Source organism: Silurus aristotelis (assembly GCF_946808225.1).
Source record: "Silurus aristotelis genome assembly, chromosome: 23".
In the NCBI taxonomy this organism is placed as follows: domain Eukaryota; kingdom Metazoa; phylum Chordata; class Actinopteri; order Siluriformes; family Siluridae; genus Silurus; species Silurus aristotelis.
The window spans coordinates 13,969,186-13,994,185 of NC_139596.1; the positions used below are offsets into that span (position 1 = coordinate 13,969,186).

The following is a 25,000-nucleotide window of genomic DNA, read 5'->3' on the forward strand; positions in this document are numbered from 1 at the left end:
TTATTGTTGTATAAAAGTTAAGGTCACTGAGAAGTTGAGGACTCCAGCAAGACTCACATTGGCAGGATAACTATAAGGGAGAGCCAGAAGGTAACACAGACATGAGGTCTATATGTTAACAACTTTTAATAAGTTGCACTTATGTAAGTGCTCTTCCCCACTTTAATAATTGTATAAAATAGTAGCTCAGTGGTTAACACCTTGGACTTCTGCTTGGAAGGTCATTAGTTTAAATCCCAACACCACCAAGCTGCCATTGTTGGGCCGTTGAGCAAGGCCTTTCACTCCACTCTCAACTGCTCAGTTTTATTAATGAGATCAGGGCAACTGCTAAATACCATAAATTAAAATGTGAAGGTGCAGAACCAGCGCAGACATTTTGACAGCTCTGATTAGTTAAATTTAATTGATTAAGCAAGTTTCCTTTTTTGTAATCACAGATTTTTTTGAGAATAATTGTGAAATAGCACAATTACTGTAGCTAGCATGGTTTTCGACATTTCCAGGGAGACTCATTGAATTCACCACTAAGTTTCTTAAAATGACACCTCACAACTTTTGCAGTGCAGAAAATGAGAAAAGCTTAAAAAGTAGCCTAAATAAAACCCATTTGTTTGGTTCAAATCTACTTATATTTTCTTGTAGTAGATATGTCTGAAAGATGTACATTACTTGTAACAAAAAAAATACAAATCATTTCGGCTCAGTGACTGCTGAACAGTTTCACAGATCACCACACATTTGCCCTCAAGATATACATGTGATCTATCCAGGGCTCGAAATTACCACCCACCGAAAGCAGATATAAAAAAAAAAATGGCATTGGTGGATAACTTTCAAAATTCGCAGTTGCTTCCATTTATTTCCTGAGTTCAGAAGTCTTCCTCGAGCGAGATTACACAGTGCTGCTCCATGCCTAGCAGAGCATTGTTGAGCATGGTGTGACAGTGTGTGTCTTGCCATTAATTGTTTGTTTGAGAAAAGTTGTTAACATATAGGCTTTCACATGCCATCTTTCTACAACCGCTTGGATTTTGCATTTAATTGGGAATGGTGTTGCTTGTTTGGTGCGACAATGTTTCAAGTGCTGCGCGCGGTGGAGTCAAAGCACTCATTTGCACAGTTTTACAACTATGAGCATAGACAAGAGTTGGAGGAAAACAGAGTGAGGAGATAGAAAGAGAGAGCAAGAGAGATAGAGAGAGAGAGGATGAGAGAGAGAGAGACAGAGAGGTGATAGTAGTCTCTGAAGAGCTATCTAATTGTTACGATAATGTGTTTGGTAATTTGCTTGCTTTCCTTTGCTTAGACTCCCTCACAGCTGCCTGCAGTGAACAGAACAGGGAAAAAAAAAAAAAAAAAAAAAGAAGCGTGTGAATGAATTGTTTTGTAACTCTGCTCATATGAGCTCTGCTAATGGCTTTCCAGAAAAAGGCGAGGAAACAGCTTAGCATAAAGCAAGTGTCGTCGCCACGTTCCACACCCCCATTTCTTTTTTTCCAAGTAAAGGACCACCATCACTCACACATTTCTAAAAGATATTACCAAGAGACAGCCTCCACTGTACTGTACGGCCTAAAGCTTGTAAGTGTTTCATTACAGAGGCTTAGTCACAGAGAGAGGCTTTGTTGTAGCATGGCTGGTGAGTGTGCGGTCAGTCTCATCATGTAATTAAAGCAGAGGATTATGAAGCACGCATACACACACACACAGGTCTTAGATGGCAGATTAGCCAGAGAGGGTCATAGGGGTCAGAAAGCCAGACTAACACAGGTCGCACGGCTATCTGAGGACAATACAAGCATTTGTTGGTATAAATGCTATAACGCCATCTCATAACTCTTAAGATCACAAAGAAAACTGTGAGAAAAAAAAGAAAGACAGACAAAGAAAGACTGTATTGCCTTCACTTCTTCCAGCTGCCTCGAAGCATTGGCATGACAGAGAAGTCAGTCAGCCGGCACTGGGGTAACCCTTGGGTGCAGATGAGATGCGTCCATCAAAAAGCCCTTCTTCTCACCCACGATGCACCTGGAGAATCCAGCTCCTGCTGCCCTCATCCACCCCCCTCAGAGCAGCAGAGCTAACCCAGATGTGAGCCTCCCGGGGTGGATCAGGGCCCGGGAACGTGTGCACTCTGTTGTGACTAGTACCAGATGTGCTCCATTGACCCAAATCACCCGAGCAGTAGATATGCCACATAGGCATCACACAGACCCACCACACAATCAGCGACACACCTGTTTCTATTCACTCTGAAGCCTGGGAGCCCTGAACAGTGGCGAAGACCGTCATCCCTCACCACATGTCTGTTTTTGCTTTTCTTTCTCTCTCCCCTCTGCTATTGTCTTACTTTTTTTTTTATCTCCTGTCAAATTCAGCTCTGACATGTTTACTCTAGGGGCTAATAAAGAACTAGAACAGATTTATTCATTAAAAACACACCAGCTAATGATATGGGCGGGTTAATAATTGAGTTTTCCATCTAAACACTGAGAGCCATTTTCTGGAGGGGGGTGGTGGTGGTGGGTGGTGGGGGGAGGGCAGGTGGAACAAGATATGAGGAAAGCACAGGCCTGTTCGATTTGAAGAGCTTGTTTCACTTTACTGATTCTGATTTAGCTTAAGTAAATACACCTGCGTGACCTTGGGGCAATGAAGAGGTCAAAGTCATTCAAACATTTAAAGAATGGTAATTAAATTACCCTCGGTGCTGAATAACTTTAATCTGGTACCTTTTTCAAATTGCTTCCAGCTCTTTTTTTCTTTCTCTCTCTATACAAATTGGTCTGTTCAGTCTTACAGGGAAAACCTGTAACTACAAACAAACAGTCTTTTTTTGGGAACCTTAAGTAATCAGGGCTAATTTGGTTCAATTAAAGACAGGTCACTCGCTCTGCTTCACATGGTACGCAAGTCTGGGAAAGAAGGTGCTTCAAAATACAAAAGTACACATTATAATTGGAGATAAAAACACACCACGTACAAACTTATATCATGATTTGTAGATAGATTTTTTTGTCTCAGCACTCTATTAAAGTAGGCTTTCTGGGTTGTGTTTCAGTGGCTCGCGGTCAACTCGAGGGCCCAGGTGGACTCACTTACGAGTCCTCACGAAAGTGAAGTGCTACCACTAGGACACAGTAACTCTTCATTTAGAGGTTTGGCCCCAATCCAGTAGCAGTGCTACCTGAGTCTGTTTGAAGAGCAACACGTTGGACTTTCTTATTTAGCCATGCTGTTTGAGCTGTCGAACCCCAAGCACGAAACATGGATGCCTGGCAGAGCACTTTAGTCCCATTCAGTGTTGAAACTGTTCACTTCCAAGAGATAACACAAGTGGCAATCGCAACCTGTCCTGACTTTAGGCATGGCTGAATGACCCTCACAAGACAAGAATGGCATTGTAGTGAAACAAGTGTGCCCGTGGGTGTAACATATCTAAAAACTTATTATTATTATTTTGTTTCTGGGATTTCCTAGATGTTATATTGCTATTTTTCTACATCCTCACATTAAAAAACTATCAATATTTCAGATACAATCAAGCTGGCAATTCCAACCCTTTACATTATTTGCTGAACTGATGCAGACAAAACTGCCAGCTCAACAACTGTAGTAATCGTTTCTTCATTAAGAGTGATATTAAAAATGCACAGCGTGCTTATAACATAATTAATATTTTCTCTGTTCATATATCAGAGGGCAAGAGGGCTGAGGGATGCCTGCTCGGGCTTTGATTTAGCTCACTGCTTAAAATTTATTTTTTTGGTAACATGTTAAATATTAATAGCAATTAACCCAGTTCAGGCTGTACAGCAGCATGAGTAGGCTGAGTTCAAAGAGCTAGAAGCCAAGAGCAAGAATCAAGCTGCCTCCGACTGAGGTTATTGCACTGCAGTACAGCACGCATATGCACGCACACACAAACACACATTATGAAAAGGAATATCAGCCATCCTTTAGGGCGATTAATTTGATGTTTTATTCAGTTCGGGAACATCTCATTGCTTCATGTCTTTCGCCTTTTTGTTTCCTCCGTTCTTTTTGTCGCTCTTTTTCTCCCTTAAAAGCGTCATCCCATCTTGACCTCGCAATCAACTGCAGAAATTCCTCTATGCAACTTGTTCACCCGTCAACAGTTTTCTCATCTCAGAGATCAAAAGCAAATGTAATTGATCTGCAATTACCCATACACCCAAGCTCATCACAGAGCCCCCACCCCCCACACACACCACCACTACTCTTACCCCTTGAAGCGGGTGGCTTTGACACGTTGGCCCTCGACAAAAGGCGGCTTTGTTTACATGGCATGGCTGCAGAGAGTTAGCGAGCGGCCAAGTGCTGTCAGAGGCCAAGTTTCCTGGATGCTTTGCAGAGCTTTGAGAACTCACATGTGTGGGTTTGTCAGCACATGATCCCTTGACCTACTATTTGCCATGGCAGTGCATCAGGAATGTTACCTCTTCTGTAAAACATGCTGAGATTCAAGTGCTAGATACATGGAACAAATACAAAGCACTTAGAACATGTGTTCCAGTTTGATTGGAAATATGACAGCATAGCATATAGGCCACTTTATGTCTAGCCAAACCTAAGTTCTGTGGTAAAGACAGAGCTTATTAGCTGATATCCTTGCTACTTTGGATAAAGGCAGCTCTTGTTTTATTGACCTAATTCGACTTTATCATCTGTGTACTGTGTAGGCTAAGTTTTCACAATGCATTGTGGTTTGACATGCCCTTTCATGGTTCCATGTTGTTTGTTGTTCTGGAATCAAGCAAAACGAAAAACACATGTAGTGAGGACGAGATGTTTTCAAGCTAGCTCCATCCGCAACATCTGACAATGACTGTAATCTCTGCCAGACCGTTCGGCAAACCATTCCTAATCTATAACGACGCATTAGCTCTTTCATATTCAAGGCATGACCCTCAGTCTGGGGATTGACTTCATAAGACTTTCTTTGTCTAAAGCACACAAACCCACCAAACCCTTAGTGTAGCCTCTTTCAGGGGGAGAAAAAACAAAACATAAAAAAGAAAAAAAGACAAAGCTAACTGAGGATGCAGAATGAGAACAGGGCCAAGACTAGAGGGCTGGGAAGCAAGTGTGTATGTGTGTAATGGGGTGGGGGCATTTCTGGCATCACCCTCTGTCAGACTGATGCAGTGTGGTGGGAAAGGAAGGTCACGCTGTCTATGCGCTTTGTCTATGATGATGCATCAAGGCAAATAACAGGCCCACTGTTAGCCATTATGTACCTATTAGTGCTGATTATCTTTTGATAGCCAGTTGCTTTCACTCAGCCTGACGTTCGACTGGGACTGCGGTTAAGCATCATGACACAAGCCGTGCAGCATCATGGGTCACAGGCCAGGAGTCATAGAAATGTCAACAATCTGGCTGACAATGCTAGCAATATGAAAGTAGTTAAAGTGGGTTACAATGAGCATTCTCAGTAGATTAGCCTCAATAATTGGTGCTATGCAGTAAATCATAGTCACACTACCCTTGTAGCTTAGAATATATCAATTCCCCACAACACACCATTGTCACCAAGGTGAGACACAATTTTCAACATGGCGACTGCTTATATTATTTTGGCTTTTGTTTAGATTTTACCACATGCAATTGTTTTTTGCCTCTGTCCATTCATTTATTTACTTTCTCACTGTGTTCAGCCAAGTATTATATTTCTTACCTATTCACTTACCTATACAATTCTTCTTACCTATATACAGTTTTGTATGTTTTTGTATTTTTTAGTTTTCTTTCCATTATTGGGTCTATGGTGCATTGATTTAATTGTCTTTCTATTTTCACGTACACCAACCAGGCATTACATTATAGCCGCCTGCCTAATATTGTGTTGGTCCACCTTTTGCTGTCAAAATAGTCCAGGAGCTCATCTGTTGGATCGGACCACACGGGCCAGCCTTCGCTCTTCACGTGCATCAAGCAGCCTCGGCCGCCCGTGACCCTGTCGCCGGTTCACCACTGTTGCTTCCTTGGAGCACTTTTGATAGACACTGACCACTGCAAGAGTTGCAGGTGCTCTGACCCTAACCCTATCACTTGCTTCCTGCTTCTAACAAACCAATTTTGAGGACAAAATGTTTACTTGCTGCCTAATATATCCCACCCACTAACAGGTGCCATGACGAAGAGATAATTAGTGTTATTCACTTTCCCGGTCGTAAAGTTATAATGTTATGCTTGGTTAGTATTTACTTTGCTTTGACAGTCTTCCTTTTCTTAATACACCGGTTATAGTTCTGCTTAAAATAAAGCATACGCTAAGCTTATACACTTGTGTCCTGTTTTAAGTCACAGCATTTTTATTATTGATGCTGTGATGATTGATGATCTGAATGTTACATGCACTTGCACTGAGTTGCCCTGGAAAGAGACTGCTGAGAACTGAATTTGATTCCTGTTTTAGCTTTTCTCGTTGAAAAATGAGCCTAGTCCCACCAATTTCCCTCCAAAATACTTTTCTACTTTTGCAATATCAGTTGGCTCTTAGTTCCTCTCGTTCCTCTTATTTGTACATTTTTCTCCTTTATGCACTTTGTGGCATGATAAAACAGCCAAATCTAGCTTCTCTTCTCCCCAGTGGCCTCACCACTCTTGCTGGAAAGAGACATATTCAATATGCAGTTATCGCACTTCCCTTTTCCTGATCCATATATTGTTCCTGAATCATCTAGAGATGACACCCAACTTCTCACCCAGGTTACAGGCCTGTAGTCGTGTTTGTTTACTATGCAGAGAGGCAGAGGGCATGCGTGTTGGGTCAAAGCTGAAACACAGACCTGACATGGGCCTCTGGGACTGCAGCCAGGTGACCTTGGCCAGGCCTGCCAGATGAGAACAGAGTTTGTAAAAGGTATGCAATCTGGTGGACCTCCCATGGCTGGGACTGTGATGATGTGACAATGTGTAATGTTAAAAAAAAGTATCCTGTGGCTGCCCTTGCAGCTTGCAGAGAGCTGATAAGAGCAGCAGAAGGTGCTTGTCTAGGGTTGAGGGTGACTCTAAGCACCTCAAGGAAAGCTTGTATTGGGCCTAAGCAGGAAAGGAGGTTTTATTTGTTTGTTTTTTTGTGGCTTGGCTCTGAAATCAGCTGGTAGTGGTTAATAATTTATTAACCAAATGAAGACATAAGGAAGTGCAAATAACTGCTCAACATGATCATAAATCATGCATAAAACATAAATAACATACACCACCATCCAGAATAACCATACACAATGTGTATAAAAAGTCATTCTGCTGTGTCCTGATTGATGTACTGTGTAGTAGATGATTACACACTGACTGAGACTAATGCCTGGAACAGAGAAACGATGATGCAATAACATTAATAACTAGAATGCCTAATGCCTATAAATGGAAAGCAGAAGTCATGTATTTAAGCAGTTATTATAATTAGATAACTAAATTATATAAGCACTTTAAGGTGATAAACTATTAATGAGCTTGTAATTAAGGAGTAATTATTAAGCAATTAATGAGCAAGTATCCTAAAAAATGATGTTCGATAATGTATTTACACTTAGGTATCATGCAAAAAGATTCAAATAAAAGGCAAATTTAATTAATACTTGAAACAATTGTTTAATAAATAATTGATGAATTTTATTAAGTAATGAATTCTCAAGCCACGAGTTTCTCGAGGGAGCTGTAACGCAGCAGAGTTTTAAGCTCTCTCTGTTTGCAACTCTCTAACGTCTTGATAATGAGCTGAGAAGCTGTTCATGAGCTGCTTTAGATGTGTTGAGAGCAGAGGAAAAACGAAAACTTTGAAAGGCAGTGAGGGCCTATTATTGTAATTGAGAAACCTTTCAATTGTTCAAATATCTATAAAACGGCTTAATTAATATATTCACTAATGTCACATATTAACTAATATAAACATTTCATTTGTAAAATATATATTACACGCTTATAAATATCTTCTTACCAAACCACCTGTAAATATTCTTTTAAGGGGTAAATGTATTTTTGATATAAAAACTGCAATTTTGAACTTTTGAGCGTTATTGCAAACTCGCCGTTATGTATTCAATTACAATCTAGAGTATGGAACTGTTTCTTATAACTGCCAGGTTGCATTTGAGATAGAGACTGATCTTGTCTATAGTTTTAGTCCAAGAGGGTCATCTATCAGTGGCCATAAAAGAACAACAAACCTTAAAAAATTTACATTTATAGTATTTGGCAGATACCCTTATCAGTTGAGCAGATGAGGATACTCAAGGCCTTACTTAAGGGCAGTGCAATGGTAGTTTGGTGAAGCTGAACTCACAAGCATCTGATCAGAAGTCCAACATCTCAATCACTGAGCTACCACTTCCACATACGGATCTGATGTCTACAGTTTACTTATACCACAGACGTCTCAAATAATTGATTCTATTTGATTCATAGGTATTAATTAGTTTATTATAACAGCACAAATTAGACAAAGATAAAGATAGAGAAATACAGAGCCCTATACCTGTTTTATGTTTGCATCACATATATATTTACATGAAATCATAGACATATACCAAATTCAATAGGCATAAAATATTTACTATGTACTTATATACTAAATAGCACAAAATGTGTTTGTATGTTATTGCAGTTATTGTAATGAACTTTAGTTAATGAAGATCTGCCTTGTATAAAACCACCCTGTACTTAATCATTTTCCCATAACTACAAACCCAATCATGGCACTCAGGATAGTTTTTAATGTTTACAAGTGGACCGAATGTTGACTGAGTTAGGGAAGAATATAAAGGCGTCTACAAAGCGATCTCCTCAGCACTCACATGTTGATGACATACAGAGAGCGCTCCGGGGATTCAACACGCAACATCCAATCTATTCACAGCTTAACTGTGATTAAGACTTGGGTTTATGAGCATGCAGGAATGCACGCATGCACATGCTCGATCAAGGTTTGCTCCTTCTCTTTGCTGCAACAGAAGAGTGCCTAGATCAATAATGTTTCGTATTGATTAGGTTAACTACATGGGGCGGCCTCGGTTCACAGGCCAGCTTCCTCCATTAAAACAAGCATCATTAACAAGTCATTAGCATGGAGAGGACTGTCATGTGGGCTGGCGTCTAATCATTGGAGACACGTAAAATATACAGGAAAACGAGTTTTGAAAGAGTCTGGTTTCTTAAATATTTGTCCAAAGACCTCTTAACATTATATAAGCACAGTGACACACCAACATCAAGACTCTGAACGCATGGTAAATATATCAGTTAGGTCTCTATTACACAAAAATTACACTTGCAAAATCAAATCAATGTAACAGTTGCCAGTTGCTTTGTTGCATCTGGAACTGTGTCAAAAGAAAAGAAAATGTGAAGCGAAAAGGTATTACTAGACATTTCATTGCGTATTAAAGTGACCAGCTCCTCCCAGCCCTCTGGCTACCTTATGTTTTCGAGAGCTGTACGAGGATGCCTGCCTTGCGTTAAGCGCTTGGGGCTGATCAGAGCCGTGGGAGGCCAATAAGCAGATTAGGTCTGATTAAACTATCAGTGGAATTGGAGCCAGAGACCTGCCAGGACAGAAGCAATGTGTCCGTGCACTCCTTTGCCGCTCTGCATCTCTCTCTCTCTCTCTCCCTCTGTTTTCCTCGGTGTCGATCCATCAGGCATCCACGACTGATCTGTGGCCCTGGCAGGGATCCAGATGCCATCAGCGACAAGCGAGCTCCATCAGATACTTAAGAGACAGATTTGCTCACTCCTCCACATTAATGAGCAAACACACACGTAAGTGATTACACACACTTTGCTTGTGACCTTAGGGGTGCTCTGCTGGTTTTCTAGGTCAAGAATAAAAAAGTGGCAAAGAAAAGAAAAAAGTGAGGGAGGGAGCGAGAGAGAGGAGAGAAAGAGCAATAGAAGGGATATACTGTAGCTGGTGGGATTTGGGTTATCTGTTTAGGAAGAGGTGTTGGATTTGGGTTATCTGTTTAGGAAATATGTGGTGCCCTGAGGTCAAATAGGGTTTACTTAAATTAGACTTAAACCCTGAGTTTAGAGTTTATCGGTTGAGATTCGAGTCAAAGAAGGACAGCGCTGAAAACAGTGCATATTTAATGTCCATGTTTGTTAGCGGTTGTGTGAATCTGTGCTGTTTTTCTTACGGTTGAACAGTCAACCCGTTGAACTGCAGGCATTCAGTGTTTCCTGGGGGCCCAGAGCCTCATAAATATCACTGGCTGCTTTGAATCTCTCTCTAAACCGGCAGGCCTGACTGGCACTCATCCAGCCAGACAAAACCTCATTACAATGTTCCTGCGAGATTACAGCTAAATTCTAACACCTACCGTCAACAGCCAGGCCTGCATGAACATCACCTGCCTAACACCAAGGTGAGTCGGCGGTATTCTATTTTTCCAGACATATGCAGAGATATTATATTCTTATTTTACAATTAGATATAGGTGCATTCCGAGCGACGTATAAAAAATACGCAAACAAAGGAAATTTGAATCGATTCATAACCTAAAAGCCATTATACTAGCTTTGTTCTCCAGTACATCTAATCGAATGCACATTATCAACTTGTTCTTGTTAATATTATAAACAGTAGCTATGCTAAATTCTCTCCACTGCTTCTCTTTCTCAACCCATCCCAAGATCCCGAGATTGCTCCAGCTCCAGTTGTGTCCCACCTCATGAAGATTATGGATCTTCAAAGAGTAAATGCCGACTCCGCAAACATCCTGAACCATCTAGGATTGTATCAGTGCTATTTTTAACCTCACTTCTTGTATAGTTGGACATTGGAGGAGTTGGTGTTGGATCTATGATGATCTCAGATGTTGAGCTATTTTATGATTTGCTTAGTAGCTTCTGGTTCCACAATGTCAACTGACTGTATAAGACTGTAGAAAGGACGTTAGCCATAATCACACACTCTGGTGCTTATGGTAGTTCTCTCTCTCTGGTGTTTTGTATTGTTTTTAAGATTCACAATCACACTCTGGATATCACCCAAATGAGGATGGGTTCCCTTTTTGAGTCTGGTTCCTCTCAAGGTTTCTTCCTCATAACATCTAAGGGAGTTTTTCCATGCCACAGTTGCCCTAGGCTCGCTCATTTAGGATAAACACACATAATTCCCTTTAATTCTTAAGCTTTGGTTAATGACCATTGTGAAAAACCCTATAGAAATAATCTTGAACTTAATTCGTTACTGTACTTAAGTAGCTTTTTTGTGTATCTGTACTTTACTGAAGTTTTTCCATTTTGGGAGACTTTTACTTAAACTTCACTGCAAGTCAAATATCTTACTATATTACTGAGTATATAACTTTTTACTCAGCTACATTTTGCGAAATCAGAGGTTCCTTTTTATTTATGACTGGATAAAAACTGGTTAAACACGCACCAATCAGGGAAGAGTGTGCGCTCTGTTTTGAACTTGTTTTGATTGTTGCTTGGTGTATCTACTTACACTAACACACAGTTCAGCGACAGTTTAACAGCAAGCAGAACAAAATGAGAGTAATAAATGATAGAGGAAACTCCCGACTATAACTTGCCACATTACCTGTGGACTTATTCACGCAATTGTTTTTAGGGGTTTTAGGTTTAAGGTTTTAGGCTCATGATAATTTTATCATCAGTGTTCGATTTATTAATATCATTCTATTAATAGAGTAACATCAGAGTCTTTTCACATAAACTGAGTTGATTAAGAAAGAATCTTGTGACAAAAATTACAATAGGAACATTATAGTTATAATAAATCATAGTACTTTGGATACTTAAGTAGATTTCAAGACAAATACTTTTGTACTTTTCTTTGAGTGTAAGCTTCAAGGAAGCACTTTTACTGGAGTAATATTTTATCTAGTGTATCTCTACTCTAACTTAAGTACATAGTTTGTGTGCTTCGTCCACGACTGGAAGAATTAATAAAAAAAACAAAAAAAAAACATTTAAAAAATCTTTTAACAATGTGTCACTTAAGGATAATTAAAAGGTTTTTTTTGTATAAACACAGTATTATTTTGTGACTTCAGCAGTTTGGCTGTTATCTGTTCCTCGGCTCTTATCAGAGAGAGAGTGTGGGGTCACTGAGAGCGAGACTGTGGGACGAGGCACTTCGCTGAACATGGCTCCCATATCTGAAACACATGCCCTCTGGGGCTCAACATCTTGCTAAACAAACGAACTCTAAAAGGCTTACAGAAAGGGAGGGAATGAGCGGAGGAGTGTGGTGAAGGGAGGGGGATTCCTCAGCACTCGGGCCATCTGTGGAGGTGGGTCAGGATGGGAGAGTGCAGGCAGTTTTGTGACAAATCTCTTGCACTCCCAGCGAGGGTAAATAAAGCCAGCACTGTTGCTCTAACCCCCCACCAGAGAACAGGCCACTGCGGCTTTACCCTCATGACCTGGTACCTGCTTGGGGTTGTAAGGAGGAGAGAATGAAAGGAATAGCACTTGACTTGAAGAAAATACCATTAGTCAAACTTTCATAATCGACACACGTGTGTGCGCACGCACACACACTCACACACACAAACACACAGCTCGGCAAGCAGATTCACCATTTATCTGTCTAATGGCTTTTATGGACAGCTTAAAACTGTTGTCAAACATTCCTCCCTCAGTCATCACTTTTATTCTCCGTCTGCTGTGTGGGGCACACCAGTCCTGCTGGGTGTTTACACAGAGAGAGAGAGAGAGAGAGAGAGAGAGAGAGAGAGAAAGAGAATAGGGATAATAAATAGAAGCAAGGTAAGGTATTAAATATCCACTTATTTCTCAGCATACACGACCGAGCACAGCTGGAAACATCGTCTACATGTGTCCGTGTATATACTGTAAATGCATGGGTGTTGGTGGTGTGTAGGGTGGTTGACGTTTTACTGTAGACCAGAACACACACAAACACAGACACACACGCAAAGTGTATATTATGAGGCAGACACACACACACACACACACACACACACACACACACACACACAAACCTGTGACCTGCAGTTGACCGTTTGAACCCAGGAATGAGGGTCACGGGGGGTCCTAAACAGAAAGGTCACACACTGGTCATGTTGTACTGGCTGAATGTTAACGCCAGTTTATTGCTGTGATTTATACGATTAACGGAGACAGTTGGTAAGGAAAGAGAGTGAGGGGAAGAAAAAGAAAGAAAGGGTGGTGGGTAGCCTCTTGTTCACTTCGCTCCCCCCAAAAAACCTCCAGCTTTTAGATATAAATTTAGGACGTCTAGTCGAACCCTCCCTGCTCTCCAGCCTCCAGCCTGGGAGCCATAGAGAGAGAGGGAAGGAAAGCAGAAAGGAGGCAAAAAAAAAAAGCCAATACAATTCATTTCCCACACTCGACCCTAGCCGGGCCAAGGTTAGACCTCCTCCTTTTCTCCGGTTTATTCAAACAATGTCGGCAGGCCAAATGGCCCTCTATTTCAGAATCAAAAGAAAAGCCCAGCTGATGTATTGTCAAGGCAAAATACTTTCATGAGTAATGAATTATTGTATAGTAATGATGGGGTGATGCTACTAAAAACAAAGCTCTTAAATCACACTGTGACTCAGGCCTTTTATGGAGGCCCTTTTCTCACCCGTTTCCCTTCAGCATTCGGACCCCGTGAACCATGATGACAGAAAATTAACTTTTTTTACTCCACCAAAGGATTTCTCCTATAATTCATTGTTGCATATGATGAGTTCAACAATTCAAACCCGTAATTGAATGTAAAGCAGCTGCGAGTACTGTATATTATTTACTAGTCAATGAATAGTTGCTAAAGAACAAATTATGGTGTTGTTACTGGCGTATCCTAATTCGACGGTTACATTTTAAATGCTACATAAAGCTGCGTGTGACGATCCGATACAGTGCGTTATCCATAAGTGCACTCTGAGAAGTAAGAAGGCTCACAGGGCGCTATTATGTCAAAGACTCGTCATAGCTGCAGACCCCTAAATTGACCCCGAAGGGTCATGGAACCGTGACCCTTTAAACTTCGCTAATCCTGATAGTTTCTCAGGACCTGCTGTGACTAACTTTACCTTATTACCTGTAGAATAATCCAATGAAAGTCATCCTAGGCCTCTGCACAACAAGCAGCAGCAGCAGCTGTCAATCAAAACCTCACTAACATGAACCACATGACCGCAGCTGATGAGAGAGAAAAAAAATCTGTTAACTACAGATGATTTATTTCTGTTGTTGGAACTAGCACGCATGTAAGCGCTGAAATGTTTGCGATAACGATCGTCCTGTTGAAGTCAGATTAAAGGGTCCGGAATGATAAAAAAAAAAGGAAAACAAATTGGAGGTAATGTGTCCTTGCTTTGAAGTTATAAAAGGCCTGTCCTCTGGCCTTGATCCGACTGTAGTGGGGGGTGGGGGGTTTAGGTGAACCCCCACCAGTTCGGTGAAATGAAGCACATAATTGAAAAATCTCGTGTGCAATCCAAAACTAAGCGGGCCTCCCGAAACAATATCTGCACACAACAAATTTAATAAATGACTTCTGGGAGGGCCGTCAAAGGAGCCTAATGTTTCCATGGGCCGAGGTCTGCCGCGTGTGTGTTCTGGTGTGTAAGAGCTTGTGTGTCGGGCGGAGGTGACACTGACTGTGTTGTCAAGCGTAAATCCCGAAGCTGAGGGGCTGGTGAAATGGGTGTCCATATATCAAAGGACACAGCAAAGGGGGCTGCCATTTGATCTGGCTGCAGGAAATTCAGGATTCCAAGCAGATGAGGGTGTGTAACTGAGAGCGACGCAAAGCTCTGAGCCCTTGGAGCTCCAGAACAGAGAAGTGCACCAGCTGTTTTCACTCACTTGGCTGGACTTGAACTCTACAGCCTGCAGCATTCTGAAGGGTCCAAGGGTGATGGATGAGGCCTTTGCTCTCAGGGGCATGAGCCTTGTGGCACACACGTGGGTGTGTGTACGGCGAGAAAAAGAATTAGGACAAAGATCACGTAAAGCTGAGAAAGCTATTTCCAGCAACTAGGTGTATTCTATATGAAACTCCAAGGTGGACACAAACTTTGAGGCAAAGAAAGTAGTGGCATGAAGAGACACAGTGATGGAGGAGATGGAGGATGGAGGGAGAGGTGAGTGACAGACGTGCGAGGAATGAAGTGAGGGAGAAGGAGAAGGAGGTGAATGAGACCCTGTAAACGATTACTCCCAAACGTGAGCTGACAGCTGGATCCGTGACCTTGGCTGTGTCAGAGCCAGCTTCATTTACATTGCTGCCATGCCAAGTCATTTAGACACCATTCCTATTCAGACCCGTACTGAGAATCCCCCCCAACCTCCCCCCAAAGGCTTAGCAGGCCAAGTTTAAAGTAATTGCCTTCAATGAGGTGCGATCTGCATTACAGGCTGCCTCTCCAACAATCTGTCCTATGAGCTGGCCAGAGAAATTGGCTTAAGAATCATAAATATGATTTACTTTGTAATATTACAAAGTGTCAAGGATAGAATGTTTAAATAAGTTAACTGAACTTCAGGGTCTCTGGCTTTGCAAGTGTGTGCATATGTTTGTGTTTGTGTGCGCATGAGAGAGAGAGAGAGAGAGAGAGAGAGAGAGAGAGAGTATATTTATGTCCTCCATCTTGGACAATGATCCCTGTTCATTAAAACTGATGCTGAGCTGGTGGTCAAGGCTGCTCATTTATCTTGTCTTGTCACTTGACAAATGTAAGTAGAACAAACACGAGTGCTTAATTTACTGAAATAGATCCTCAGACTGTTTCTCTCAGACATGTCCAGCATGTCCCAAAAATTTAGCCCAAGGTTTGATGCTATCTGAGCTGAACGACAACAGATAATGTAAGAAGTCATTAAAAGGAAGTCTGAGGATGGCCTTTTATGGATTTTCCTGCAAACAGAATTATGACAAAATAAATAAACCTCACTAAGAAGAAACACTTGTAATGGGGAATTCCATGATTACAATAATGTACAGTATAAATCAGCATTTTTCCCCCACAGAATCTCAAAAAACATACATTTAACCACAATATATAAACATATAAATGAACATTTATATATTGAGCTATTTCAGGCACCAATATAATTTTTTACACATTTTATGATTAAATAAAAAATGAATTTTTTGTTCTTAAACAGGAAATATTTGAGCAAAGAATAAGCGAATACACAAAATCTAGTTAACTAGCACGCCTGCTTTTATTGTATAATTTGAGCAACAATCTTTAACTCGCGTCATCGGTTAAAAAATGGGAATAAAAGAGAAGGAAATGACGGAGAACTCATTTGCAATGCTATTTAGGAAATTCTAATGATGAAACAACTTCACATCAAACATGTGACTTCTAATATTTCTTTTTCTAATTTCTAATATTTCTATTTCTAAGGTGTTCAGGTAACAGAGCTAAGTTAATGCTATGAAACACTAAAATGTCAATTTTCCATCATTTATAATCATAAAATAATAAATAGATACACAGTTTGTTGTGCAAAATTTTGCTGGACTATGACACATTTTATTAATAATTATCTTAAATAAACTGTATGGACGTGAGTATTGGAACAGTTGGTTTTTCCAGCCATATGTGGATATTCACCAAAATGTTATCACAAAGTTGGAGGCACACAATTGTCTTTGGATGCATCCTATACAGTCGTGTCTTTTGGTTTCTTAGGATTCGGTACGTTCGGTTTTTGCTTAAATGACCGTGCACACAAACACAAATTCTACAAGTTTGTCTCGGATATGAGAGTACAACAAATTTGCTTAAATTTACACTGATTTGCTTACATTTTGAGACATAGCCAGTGCAGATTATTGAACGCTAAACATTCTAGGCAATGTTATTTTTTTAATTATTATTATTTTTTGTTTTTAACTTTCTTGTTAAAAATCTCTATATATCGAATTTTATATCTTTTTCCAAACAAATGTATGAATGACAAAAATAATAACAACAATAATAAAGATTTGTAAGACTCCCCAAATTATAGAAGCAACCAAATATACAAAAAAAAAAAAAAATATTAATTCAGAAACCTGCTACACTAGACTCAAAACCTGACTAAACTGACATAAACAAGCAACTCGCCACTCAGGATCTTTTGTACATCTTTTGCGATTGATGTTACCTGCTATCCAGGAACAGTTTCTGAGTTTCTCATGCGATTTAGAAGTCAAAGCATTGTTACAAGACATTCAGCAACTGCATCCTGTCCTAGAACAGTCCGTCACTCCTCAGCTCTGTCTCCACACCTAACTGGGAGAGAGATTTATGACACATTTCACACGTAGCTGCCACTCTGAAAGCAATAGCTTCATTTAGGACACCGCCCTATTAATTAGGCAGGTCAGCACTACAGAGGGAGGAACAGGGAAGAAAGAAGACCTGCATGGCAGGTATACACATATATATATATATATATATATATACACACACACACACACACACACACACACACACACACACACACTATATATATATATATACACACACACACACACACACACACACACACACACACATATATATATATATATATGTGTGTGTGTGTGTGTGTGTATATATATATATATATATATATATATATATATATATATATATATATATATATATATATATATATATATATATATATACACACACACACACACACATATATGTGTGTGTATACACGTATATATATATATATATATATATATATATATATATATATATATATATATATATACACATACACACACACACACACATATATGCACATGCATATATATTTGGTAAGTTTCAGTTTAATGAACTGTAAACCACATACCTGATTTGAAATCTGATTGTACAGGAGGAGGGCAGTATTTTTTCTATTTTTTTGATAACTTTTTACTTTTTTGAGCGCTCTATAATATGTTATAAATTTCTAAAGGACTTGATCCTTGATATATATATGTGTGTGTGTGTGTGTGTGTGTGTGTGTATATATATATATATATATATATATATATATATATATATATATATATATATATATATATATATACAGTGAGGAAAATAAGTATTTGAACACCCTGCTATTTTGCAAGTTCTCCCACTTAGAAATCATGGAGGGGTCTGAAATTGTCATCGTAGGTGCATGTCCACTGTGAGAGACATAATCTAAAAAGAAAATCCAGAAATCACAATATATGATTTTTAAACTATTTATTTGTATGATACAGCTGCAAGTAAGTATTTGAACACCTGTCTATCAGCTAGAATTCTGACCCTCAAAGACCTGTTAGTCTCCCTTTAAAATGTCCACCTCCACTACATTTATTATCCTAAATTAGATGCACCTGTTTGAGGTCGTTAGCTGCATAAAGACACCTGTCCACCCCATACAATCAGTAAGAATCCAACTACTAACATGGCCAAGACCAAAGAGCTGTCCAAAGACACTAGAGACAAAATTGTACACCTCCACAAGGCTGGAAAGAGCTACGGGGAAATTGCCAAGCAGCTTGGTGAAAAAAGGTCCACTGTTGGAGCAATCATTAGAAAATGGAAGAAGCTAAACATGACTGTCAATCTCCCTCGGACTGGGGCTCCATGCAAGATCTCACCTCGTGGGGTCTCAATGATCCTAAGGAAGGTGGGAAATCAGCCCAGAACTACACGGGAGGAGCTGGTCAATGACCTGAAAAGAGCTGGGACCACCGTTTCCAAGGTTACTGTTGGTAATACACTAAGACGTCATGGTTTGAAATCATGCATGGCACGGAAGGTTCCCCTGCTTAAACCAGCACATGTCCAGGCACGTCTTAAGTTTGCCAATGACCATTTGGATGATCCAGAGGAGTCATGGGAGAAAGTCATGTGGTCAGATGAGACCAAAATAGAACTTTTGGGTCATAATTCCACTAAACGTTTTTGAAGGAAGAAGAATGATGAGTACCATCCCAAGAACACCATCCCTACTGTGAAGCATAGGGGTGGTAGCATCATGCTTTGGGGGTGTTTTTCTGCACATGGGACAGGGCGACTGCACTGTATTAAGGAGAGGATGACCGGGGCCATGTATTGCGAGATTTTGGGGAACAACCTCCTTCCCTCAGTTAGAGCATTGAAGATGGGTCGAGGCGGGGTCTTCCAACATGACAATGACCCGAAGCACACAGCCAGGATAACCAAGGAGTGGCTCTGTAAGAAGCATATCAAGGTTCTGGTGTGGATTAGCCAGTCTCCACACCTAAACTCAATAGAGAATCTTTGGAGGGAGCTCAAACTCCTTGTTTCTCAGCGACAGGCCAGAAACCTGACTGATCTAGAGAAGATCTGTGTGGAGGAGTGGGCCAAAATCCCTCCTGCAGTGTGTGCAAACCTGGTGAAAAACTACAGGAAACGTTTGACCTCTGTAATTGCAAACAAAGGCTACTGTACCAAATATTAACATTGACTTCTCAGGTGTTCAAATACTTATTTGCAGCTGTATCATACAAATAAATAGTTATAAAATCATATATTGTGATTTCTGGATTTTTTTTTAAGATTATGTCTCTCACAGTGGACATGCACCTACGATGACAATTTCAGACCCCTCCATGATTTCTAAGTGGGAGAACTTGCAAAATAGCAGGGTGTTCAAATACTTATTTTCCTCACTGTATATATATATATACACACACACACACACACATATGTGTGTGTATACACGTATATATATATATATATATATATATATATATATATATATATATATATATATATATATATATATATATATACATATATACACATATACACACACACACATATATGCACATACATATATATTTGGTAAGTTTCGGTTTAATGAACTGTAAACCACATACCTGATTTGAAATCTGATTGTACAGGAGGAGGGCAGTATTTTTTCTATTTTTTTGATAACTTTTTACTTTTTTGAGCGCTCTATAATATGTTATAAATTTCTAAAGGACTTGATCCAGGCTTCTACCATAGAGACATCCATGTACAATCCCAGAAAAAATTATAATTAGCTGTTATTGTTGTTTTTGTTATAGAAGAACTCTTGGGTGTTGGTGCTTTCAGTGTCAACATTTTTTTTTTATTATATCCAAGTACAGAAAAGTTTTCCAAACTTTACAACAGTGAATTACTCAGCGAATAATAAGCTGTGATTTTTTTTTTCTGGAGAGAGGCTGCAGAGAGAACGACTTTTTATTATCACTATAGCACAATGATAAACAACTGTAGCCTAACTGGAACTGTATACGTTTGTTACAGGAACTAACATGCATCTTGGGCTTTTTTTTACACATTAAATCTAACTTTAAAATGAAAAATAAAGATGAAGAGTATCTGTGAGAGTGAATGGGAAAGTTTATAGGACTGTGGTGAGACCTGAGATGTTGTATGGTTTAGAGACAGTGGCATTGAGTAAAAGACAGGAGGTGGAACTGGAGGTAGCAGAGCTGAAGATGTTGAGGTTTTCTTTGGGAGTGATGACGATGGACAGGATCAGAAATGAGTTTATTAGAGGGACAGGGCATGTAGGACATTTTTGAGACAAGGTGAGGGAGGTGAGATTGGGATGGTTTGGACATGTGCAGAGGAGGGACATGGTGTATATCAGTAGAAGAATGCTGAGGATGGAGCCACCTGGAAGGAGGAAATGAGGAAGATCAAGGATCCGGTTTATGGATGTGGTGAGGGAAGACATGCAGGTGGTTGGGGTGAAAGAGGCAGATGTAGAGGACAGGGGGGTACGGAGACTGATGAGCCGCAATGGCGACCCCTAATAGGAGCAGCCGAAAGAAGAAGAAGAAGAACATGAAAAATGTAATTTATTGATTAGAGTATTTATCAATGAGTCTATTATTGAATGAAAACATTGCTATTGGTTGGATTTCTAACAAACCTATAACGTTATGTATGTGTGTGTGTGTGTGTGTGTGTGTGTGTGTGTGTGTGTGTGTGTGTGTGTTTGTTTCATGTTCTTTCATTCAGTTAGGTTTTATTTTAGCACTAATATAAAAATAATCAATTAAAAAAAACTTGTTACGCTTGATATTAAACTGGACAACACTTCATGTTTATCAACATCTGGTAAATAAACCCAGTATTTAAAATATTAACATAATGCAAAATATGATGTGGGTCCATTAAAAACAATCGATACATTAAAAAAATATATATTTACTCACATGCAGAGAGTCCATTGATAAAATACAGCTAGCTGTGCTAATAGAGAGTTACACTGGCACGCAGCCAATCAGAAATAATTTCCGGAAAGATGAGTAAGCCAATGGTGAGCCACGCCGGTTAGGCCACGCCCACTTCTGGCAAAAAAAAGGTAAGTGTGTAAGTATTGGCGCGAGCAGACGCAGCGATTTCCCGTGAATTTGGGGAATATACGCGTGTTTGTGCATGCACAGATTCTCCTCGATTGGCGGAAGACTGAAGATCTTGAGAGGGTTTGAAACGAGCGCGCGAGCTCTCCGCTGTCCACACATTTGCCTTGCACATCTATTTTCCTCACGTGGCTGCAACATGTGTGCAGCACGAGCTTCAATGACGCGCACGGATTTTGCCCTGTAGACTCGAAAGGACAGTCCCGCGCTCTGTCTAGTATCTGCTTAGACTGAATGCAAATTATTATTATTTTTTTTTTACTTTTTAACGTATTAATTTTATGCATTTTTCCCCCACAATCATGCATTTATACATTCATCAAAAGCCTTTGCGATATAACTTAAACTTATTAGCATTAAACTTATAGGCACTAACATGTATATTAAAATTTTAGAACCTGTTAATCTCTGTAAAGCTGCTTTGGGACAATGTTTATTTGTAAAAATGATATGCAAATAAAACCAAATTAAATATCTAACAGTTAGGGGCATGATAGTGTTTATAGTAGTCTTGGGAAACATTAATAAAAACTCATGTACAGTAACAGCACAATGTGCTTGAATCTGCTTTTGTTATATTATTGACACTAGGTAGTTAAGATGAGGCAATTATATCTGAGTTGTGCTAGTTCTTATTTATGTAACAATTCTTTTAAGCATTACACTTTGCATGACCACTTTACGATCATTGTTTCAGCATGTAAGAAGGCTGAGAGGTCATTTTCAAGCGTTCCTGGAAATTCAGTATTTTTATTTCGCCAGAATGGTACATGACCATGAGCCGGCTATACCCGCATACAAATAACACACCTGCACAGTGCTTTAGAACATCTCGGATTACACTATACACATCCCTGTAAACAAAACCAAGCTGTCTGAGGAGACTATTTTCTGTCAAACCCAGAGTTTTCACTTTGTGTTGGGCAAAATGCATTACATGAAGCTGTGGATCAGCAGTTAAATTTGATAGATGTACCAGCCAAACAGCCTATAAAATACATTTTATACAATACTTTATATACTACAATATAAAATCATGCTCAGTATTTAGACGTCCATATACTACGGTTCTGTGAAAGTCCACAAATAAAGTTATATCATTGTAATAGTTTGTTTCAGTGCTTATTTTCTAGAAATTTCATGTGGAAATATATAGATCATATTGATGAGGAAAAATATTTTTTGCCCTTAATCCATAACCAAGCTGATTCTTTACACATCAGGAAAATAATTGCAATGCTCCATGTTTCAATCAATAAGAATGGTATAATGCTGTCGTTTTGTTTAGTCCACGGAAAACAATAGGAATTGCTTAGAGCCAGATGTCTCACTATATATCTATGTATCCATCACCTCTATTATAGATCTGTTCCCATTTCCAATCATTGGACATGTAAATTTATATAATTTCACATTCATGTTTAATCATGCCCCATGGCCTCTACGTTGACCAGAGTCCAAGTACACATCTGGTCTAAGGTCAATCTTTAAATGCCTTTCAATTGATCGGTATAATACCAATACTATTGACTGGCTGCCTTTGTAGCTGCTACAGCCACCTCTTGACCTATTGCTGCATGATTACTATTACATTGCCAACACCACATAATAGCTTGATATACAGCTATGACCAGGCTGCATTAAAAACCAGTAATCACAGGGGACAACATGAGCAATAGTTCTGCTGTGTGTATCATTTCCTTCTCTTGTTTAATCCAGATTTAATCATCTAAGACTCACACAAGTTATGTAATATTTGGCATTTTCACTCAACAGAGTCGACAAAAGAGAGCAAAAAAAAAAAGATAAAACACATACAGGATTTCTGTGTGGTATTTAAAGCACAGCATAATGCTAAACTATGCTTTTTAAATCCCTAAATACATAGCCATCCTCACTGTAGCCAGGACTCCGTGGGAGAGTTCTTTCTCTTAAACAGCAGGGGCTTCTGTCTTCATTACCTATTGGGTTAGACCCAGTGATTCTCAATGTGCCTTGTAGTAAACTATTATTTTAAGGAAAACCCAGTAATCATAGGCTGCGCTGTTTGTATAAACTGCTAAATTGGTTAATGCCAATGCGGCCCAAGCTTTTTCTTCATGTGGGGCGTCTCATGCTGGGGGAATGTGTTCATACTGAGCTGTGTTGTGTCAAAGATGCAGAAATAGCGCAGCACATTAGAGCAAGGAACCGCGCTTTCTTTCTTTCTTTCTTACTTTCTTTCTTTCTTTCTTTCTTTCTTTCTTTCTTTCTTTCTTTCTTTCTTTCTTTCTTTCTTTCTTTCTTTCTTTCTTTTCGCTTTGATGGTACAACAATTCTAGTCACTGGCATATTTTTCTATTACAGCAATTTGCACTAGTAGTTAATAGCTGGTGCATTCAGATTAAAATTATACTGTTGACGTAGCCAAAAATGAATTTTTCAGTGTAGATACTCTGAATGCCCATTAAAAGCCAATCATTGAAGACATTTGTGTTTGTCTCAGGTAATTAAATCTGGATTTAATGATTCACAACAGAAGTAAACAACATACACAGAGTCACTCCCACTGTTTATACCGTTTGGTATGATTAATATTGATATTATTAGCATGAACACGACTAGCTTTGGCAGCGAGCTTGTGGGTAAACACTCATAAACGTTCACTTGAAATAGCCAGTGCAGATTTGCCATTACTGTCCAACATCGCCCATAATGCAAAATGACAGCTTTGTATATTGTCTAAGCCCTAAAAGACTCTTTGAATACCACATGGTCTGCAACAGACAGCACTAGTGTCTCGTCCCTCATAAGAGACAGAATAGCAAAGAAAGAGCCGATTGTTCCAAACATGGCCACCAAGGCTAAGTGGCATAGGCGCAGTGCGACCTCCCAACAGGCATTAGAGTCTTATTCTGCCCGCCCATGGCTCAGACACCAAACCTCATGCTGATTGGCCGTCTCTCAAGTGGGAGAAAAAAGAGAGAAAGACAGAGAGAGAGACTTTGCTAGGCTGAACACCCACCGCCCCACACTCTGCCTCAAGACTGTAATCTCAGATTAGGGAGCTGATCAAAGACCGAATTAAATTTGGGCCACTGGGAAAGACTGAAGATTATTTCAAATTGGCATGTTTATTTTGAAAGCTAAGTATTTATGCTGTGCAGAGCGAGTGAAGGGTGAATGAGAGAAAGGGGAAGTATCTCTACTATATAAAATATTTTGCTTGAATTTCCAGTCATTGCATTCTACAATGCAAAGTAATCCATCTTTGTTAGGTTGAATCCGAGGTGGCCTTTTAGTCACATACTTGCCCCTCTCCTTGCTTTTATTATAATGATTTTCAAGGTGATTATGTATTGATATATGTCTGGGTTCTTTGCCTGTAAGACCTGCAAGCAATGTTTGAGCAATTTTGGGCAATGCATCTGAACATTCATTTAAACAATATTCTTACTCTGTATATATTGCATTATTTAAATGTCTGGTTTAATATTTTGTTACATTATGTCTGTACATCTCCTGCACTGGAAGCTCCAGACGCCAATGCAAATTCCTTGTGTGTGTAAGCATATTTGGTAATAAAGCTATTTCTGATTCTGATTCTGAAATCTCAAATTTGGTGTAGTC

At 39.6% G+C, this 25,000-nt stretch overlaps 1 long non-coding RNA gene across 11 annotated transcripts in view; it reads right to left on the minus strand.

Moving 5' to 3' along the window:
- The window catches only part of LOC310718697, a 118,969-nt gene that overhangs the window by 70,306 nt on the left and 23,663 nt on the right, over positions 1-25,000 (minus strand). For 2 of the 11 annotated variants that reach the window (XR_014531224.1, XR_014531225.1), the window contains exon 2: positions 21,185-21,319. The exons of the other annotated variants lie outside the window; for them this stretch is intronic. This is a non-coding gene — a long non-coding RNA (uncharacterized lncRNA). The remainder of the gene's footprint in view (positions 1-21,184; positions 21,320-25,000) is intronic. 11 annotated transcript variants of the gene reach the window in all.